This window comes from Arachis ipaensis, chromosome B5 (assembly GCF_059453495.1).
Source record: "Arachis ipaensis isolate K30076 ecotype BB chromosome B5, ASM5945349v1, whole genome shotgun sequence".
In the NCBI taxonomy this organism is placed as follows: domain Eukaryota; kingdom Viridiplantae; phylum Streptophyta; class Magnoliopsida; order Fabales; family Fabaceae; genus Arachis; species Arachis ipaensis.
This window is the reverse complement of record NC_142440.1, coordinates 57,576,138-57,582,800: the sequence shown is the minus strand read 5'-3', so window position 1 is coordinate 57,582,800 and position 6,663 is coordinate 57,576,138. Positions and strand designations below refer to the sequence as shown.

The window sequence follows — 6,663 nt, the reverse complement described above, 5'->3', positions numbered from 1 at the left end:
AATCATGTCCTCAATCACGCCTGATGGGTATTTAATGGAGCCATCAGCAAGTTGGAGACATATCCGGGTTGGTTTAACTTCTTCAGTTAAACCAAGCTTTCTGATAGTGGATGCAGGTATTAGGTTGATGCTTGCCCCAAGATCACATAAAGCTGTCTTGGTACAATTACCCTCTAATATGCATGGTATTAGAAAGCTTCCGGGATCTTTAAGCTTTTCTGGAAAGCTTTCCAGAATGACTGCACTGCATTCTTCAGTGAGGAAAACTCTTTCAGATTCTCTCCAATCCTTCTTATGACTCAAGATCTCCTTCATGAACTTGGCATAAGAAGTTATTTGCTCAAGTGCCTCTGCAAACGGAATCTTTATTTCAAGAGTCCTGAGATAATCTGCAAAGCGAGCAAATTGCTTATCCTGCTCCTTTTGGCGGAGTTTTTGAGGATAAGGTATCTTGGTTTTATATTCCTCAACCTTAGTTGCTGCAGGTTTATTTCCTACAGAGGTGGTTGGAGAAGCCTTTTTAGAGGGTTTGTTATCAGTACTTGTGTGTGTCTGATCCCTCACTGCCATTTGAATGCCAGGGTTAGAAGCTAGAGTGGCGTTGGACGCCAACTCCTTACTTGTTCCTGGTGTTTGAACGCCAGAACTGAGCTTCCATTGGGCGTTTGACGCCAAATCCTTACCTGTTTCTGGCGTTTGAATGCCAGAGTTATTCCTCTCTGGGCTCTTACTGTCCTCAGAGGGATTTTGGATAGCAGGTTGTTCATTTCTTGACTTTCTGCTGCCTTGAAGTGAGGTATTTAATGTTTTCCCACTTCTTAATTGAATTGCTTGGCACTCTTCCGTTATTTGTTTTGATAACTGCTGTTCTGTTTGCTTCAACTGTACTTCCATATTCAGATTAGCTATTCTTGTGTCTTGTAGTATCTCCTTGAATTCGGCCAGCTGTTTTGTTAGAAAGTCTAATTGCTGATTGAATTCAGTAATTTGTTCTGCAGGACTGAGTTCAGCAGTTACTGTTTTAGCCTCTTCTTTCATGGAAGATTCACTGCTTAGGTACAGATGCTAATTTCTGGCAACTGTATCAATAAGCTCTTGAGCCTCTTCAATTGTCTTTCTCATGTGTATAGATCCATCAGCTGAGTGATCTAGAGAAATTTGAGCTCTCTCTGTAAGCCCATAATAGAAGATGTCTAACTGCACCCATTCTGAAAACATTTCAGAGGGGCATTTTCTTAGCATCTCTCTGTATCTTTCCCAGGAATCATAAAGAGATTCATTATCTCCTTGTTTAAAGCCTTGGATGTCTAGCCTTAGCTATGTCATCCGTTTTGGAGGGAAGTATTGATTCAGGATTTTTTCTGACAACTGTTTTCATGTCCTTATGCTAGCCTTAGGTTGGTTATTTAACCACCTCTTAGCTTGGTCTTTTACAGCAAATGGAAACAGTAATAATCTGTAGACATTCTGATCTACTTCCTTATCATGTACTGTGTCAGTAATTTGTAAAAATTGTGCCAGAAACTCTGTAGGTTCTTCTTGTGGAAGACCGGAATACTGGCAACTTTTGCTGCACCATGATAATGAGTTGAGGATTCAACTCAAAGCTACTGACTCCAATGGAGGGTATACAGATACTGCTCCCATATGAAGCAGTAGTGGGGTTAGCATATGACCTCAAAGTCCTTCTGGACTGTTCATTTCCACTTAGGTCCATGATGGAGAAAGGGAGATGATGCAGATTGCAAATAATTTTTTTTTTGAAAACCGAAATTAAAATTAAATAAAATAAAATAAAATAAATGAAAAATTAACTATATTTTCAAAAATTAGAAGAAAAAGAAATAAAAGAAAATTGAAAACTAAATTAATTAATTAAAAAGATTTGAAAAAGATGTGGGTGAGGATTTTCAAAAAAAATGAAGAGAGAGAAATTGGTTAGGAAGTTTTGAAAAAGATATATCTTAAAATTAAAGATACTTGTAAGAAAATAAAATAAAATAGAATAAAGAAAAGATATGAAAAAGATTTGATTTTAAGATTTGAGATTAGAAAAGATAAGATAACCTAGGCAAGAGAAGATAAGGAATTTAAATTAAAAAGTTTTGAAATTTTAAATTTTAAATTTGAAAATTAAATTTTGAAATTTGAAAATTGAAATTTGAAATTTTGAAAATTAGAACTTGAAATTTTGAAAATTGAAATTTGAAATTTGAAATAAGATAAGATAAAATTTTGAAAAAGATATGATTTTTTTTTGAAAAAATTTGAATTTTGAAATTTTTAAAACTAAGATAAGATAAAATAGAAATTTTAAAATAAAAATCTGAATTTTTTTGAAAAAATTTCGAAATCTGCTCAAAAATAGTTAGAGAAGATATTTTTTTTATTTTTGAATTTTATGATGAAAAAGAAAAACACACAAAAGACACACAACTTAAAATTTTTAGATGGGTTAACCACAAAAAATGCCCTCGAATTTTTTAAATGCTGACAAACATACATTCGAATTTTACTATCGACAAAAATACCTTTAAATAATTTAAAAACACAACAAAAATACCCAACAGTAAATATATATATTTTCAAAAAATGCCTTAGAGATTGAATTTTGATGTAATTTTTTGCAAGAATAATTATAAAATTGAGGTATTATTATTCTTAAAATTTGGTGATTTTTCGTTAAGTATATTATTTTTTTTATAATTTTTTGTTAACAACCAATAATACTTTTAAAAAATCACAAAAAAATATATACTTAACAAAAAATCACCAAATTTTAAGAATAATAATATCTCATTTTTCTAATCATGTTTGCAAAAAATAGCATCAAAATTCAATTTCTAATGTATTTTTTGAGAAATACATATTTAATGTTAGTTTTTTTTGCAAGATTATCTAACATTAAATATGTATTTCTCAAAAAATACATTAGAGATTGAATTTTGATACGATTTTTTGCAAGCATGATTAAAAAAATGAGATATTATTATCCTTAAAATTTGGTATTTTTTGTTAAGTATATAATTTTTTTGTAATTTTTTTGTTAACAACCAAGAATATTTTTAAAAACTCACAAAAAAATATATATTAGCAAAAAATTACCAAATTTTAAGAATAATAATATCTCATTTTTCTAATCATACTTGCAAAAAATTGTATCAAAATTCAATCTCTAAGGTATTTTTTAAAAATACATATTTATTGTTGGGTATTTTTGTTGTATTTTTAAATTATTTAAAGACATTTTTGTCGATAGTAAAATTCGGGTGCATTTTTGTCAGCATTTAAATAATTTGGGGGAGTTTTTGGTACTTAACCCTTTTTAGATCTAATGCTCTTTATTTTCGAAAATTTTGGAGGGAAAACACCAAGGAACACCAGACTTAAAAATTTTAAGATCAAGACACAAGAAAAACTCAAGAACACCTTGAAGACTCACAAGAACAACAAGAACATGAAGAAAGAACACCAAACTTAAAATTTTTAGAAAACTTACATAAAATTTTCGAAAACAAAAGAAAAGCTAACAAGAAAACACCAAACTTAAAGTTTGGCACAAGATTTAATCAAAGAAAAATTATTTAGAAAATATTTTAATAAGAAGATAGCCAATTACCAAGAACATAAGCACAACGCTCTAGCCAATTGAGCTATAAATTTAACGTATTTTAATATTGTATAAAAAAAAATAAAATAAAATTTTCCTTGGAAACTGATATTTTGAAAAAGCACAAGAAAAACAAGAAAAGACACAGAACAAGAGAAACTAAAGATCAAACAAGGAAAATAAACAAGAACAACTTGAAGATCAAGAAAGAACAATGAACACTAATTCAAAAATTTTAAAGGAAAATAAAGACATTCAATTGACACCAAACTTAAAATAGAAAACAAAACTCAAACAGAGAAATTCAATTATTAGTAAAAAAATAAAATTTCAAAAGATTATTTTTGAAAAAAGAAAATAAGGATTCTAAAATTTTAACAAGAACAATAATAAAAGACTCAAAGACAAATCACAGATTAATAAAGAAAAATAAAAATCTTTTGAAAGATTTTTGAAAAGAAAGTAAAAGACTCTGACCCAAAAGACAAATTCTTCCTAATCTAAGCAACAGGATGAATCGTCAGTTGTTCAAACTTGAACAATCCCCGGCAACGGCGCCAAAAACTTGGTGCACGAATTGTGAATCACACTTTTCACAACTCGTACCACTAACCAGCAAGTGCACTGGGTCGTCCAAGTAATACCTTACGTGAGTAAGGGTCGATCCCACGGAGATTGTTGGTTTGAAGCAATCTATGGTTATCTTGTAAATCTTAGTCAGGAAATCAGTTATAATTATCAGTATGAATTGCGAAGAATAAAAGAGCATGAATTAATTACTTGTTCTGCAGTAATGGAGAATATGTTGGAGTTTTGGAGATGCTTTGTCTTCTGAATCTCTGCTTTCTCCCTGTCTTCTTCTTCACGCACGCAAGGTTTCTCCTATGGCAAGCTGTGTGTTGGTGGATCACCGTTGTCAATGGCTACCATCCGTCCTCTCAGTGAAAAAGGTCCAGGTGCGCTGTCACCGCACGGCTAATCATCTGTCGGTTCCCACTCATGCTGGAATAGGATCCATTGATTCTTTTGCGTCTGTCACTACGCCCAGCCCTTGTGAGTTTGAAGCTCATCACAGTCATTCAATCCCTGAATCCTACTCGAAATACCACAGACAAGGTTTAGACTTTCCAGATTCTCAAGAATGCTGCCAATGGATTCTAGCTTATACCACGAAGATTCTGATTAAGGAATCCAAGAGATATTCATTCAATCGAAGGTAGAACGGAGGTGGTTGTCAGGCACGCATTCATATGTTGAGGATGATGATGAGTGTCACGGATCATCACATCCATCATATTGAAGTGCAAATAAACATCTTAGATAGAAACAAGCGTGTTTGAGAAAACAGAAATAGTTGCATTAATTCATCGAAACACAGCAGAGCTCCTCACCCCCAACAATAGAGTTCAGAGACTCATGCCATCAAAGAGTACAAAGTTCAGATCTAAAATGTCATGAGTTACAAAATAAATCTCTAAAAGTTGTTTAAATACTAAACTACTAACCCAGGTTTACAGAAAATGAGTAAACTAAGATAGATAGTGCAGAAATCCACTTCTGGGGCCCACTTGGTGTGTGCTGGGGCTGAGACTTGAGCTTTACACGTGCCTAGGCTGTTTCCAGAGTTAAACGCCAGGTTGTAACCTGTTTCTGGCGTTTAACTCTAACTTGTAACTTGTTTCTGGCGTTTAACGCTAGAATGCAACATGGAACTGGCGTTGAATGCCAGTTTACGTCATTTATCCTAGAACAAAGTATGGACTATTATATATTGCTGGAAAGCCCTAGATGTCTACTTTTCAACGCAATTGGGAGAGCGCCATTTGGACTCCTGTAGCTCCTGAAAATCCACTTTGAGTGCAGGGAGGTCAGAATCCAATAGCATCTGTAGTCCTTTTTCAGCCTAAATCAGATTTTTGCTCAGCTCCCTCAATTTCAGCTAGAAATTACCTGAAATCATAGAAAAACACACAAACTCATAGTAAAGTCCAGAAATGTGATTTTTATTTAAAAACTAATAAAAATATAATAAAAAGTGACTAAAACATATTAAAAACTACCTAAAAACAATGCCAAAAAGCGTATAAATTATCCGCTCATCAAGGACCTTCCTTAGATTAAGGAGGGAAGCAAGAAGAAAGAGAGTTGTTGGTGCTGAGGAAGAGGAAAAGTTCTTTGAACTAGACATGGATGAGAATATGGAGAACCATCATGAAGAAGAGGCTCACAACCATGGCAGAGAAGGTCCAGTGCATCATGCTGGAGAAGAAAGAAGAGTTCTAGGCTCTTATATCAATCCAAACCCAGGAAACTGTGGAAGTAGCATCCAAAAGCCAACCATACATGCCAATAACTTTGAACTAAAGCCACAGCTCATCACCTTGGTTTAGAACAACTATTCATTCGGAGAAGTGTCCAAGAAGACCCCAATCAACATCTAACCACATTCCTGAGGATATGTGATACTGTGAAGTCTAAAGGTGTTCATCCTGACACCTATAGACTGCTTCTGTTTCCCTTCTCACTCAAGGATAAAGCATCTAAATGGCTGGAATCCTTTCTGAAGGAGAGTTTAACAACCTGGGAAGATGTGGTGAACAAATTCTTGGCGAGATTCTATCCTCCTCAAAGAATCAACGCGTTAAGAGCTGAGGTAAAAACCTTCAGGCAACAAGATGGTGAAACTCTCTATGAAGCATGGGAGAGGTTTAAGGACTTGACAAGAAGGTGCCCGCCAGATATGTTCAATGAATGGGTGCAGTTACACATTTTTTATGAAGGTCTTTCTTATGAATCAAATAAGGCAGTAGACCACTCATCTGGGGGATCTCTGAATAAGAAGAAGACCATAGTAGAAGCCATAGATGTCATTGAGACTGTAGTGGAGAATGACTACTTCTATGCTTCTGAAAGAGGCAACACTAGAGGAGTAATAGAGCTAAATAACGTGGATGCATTGCTGTTCCAGAACAAGCTGATTACCAAGCAGTTGGCTGACCTTACCAAGAAGATGGAGAGGAACCAAGTAGCAGCAATCACCACCTCATCAGCAA

At 33.9% G+C, this 6,663-nt stretch overlaps 1 non-coding gene across 1 annotated transcript; it reads right to left on the bottom strand.

Moving 5' to 3' along the window:
- Positions 1 to 6,248: 6,248 nt before the first annotated feature.
- On the bottom strand, positions 6,249 to 6,355 carry LOC148564296 (small nucleolar RNA R71). Its single transcript, XR_015885168.1, has one exon. It is a non-coding gene; the product is annotated as a small nucleolar RNA R71 (small nucleolar RNA).
- Between the last annotated feature and the right edge of the window lie 308 nt (positions 6,356 to 6,663).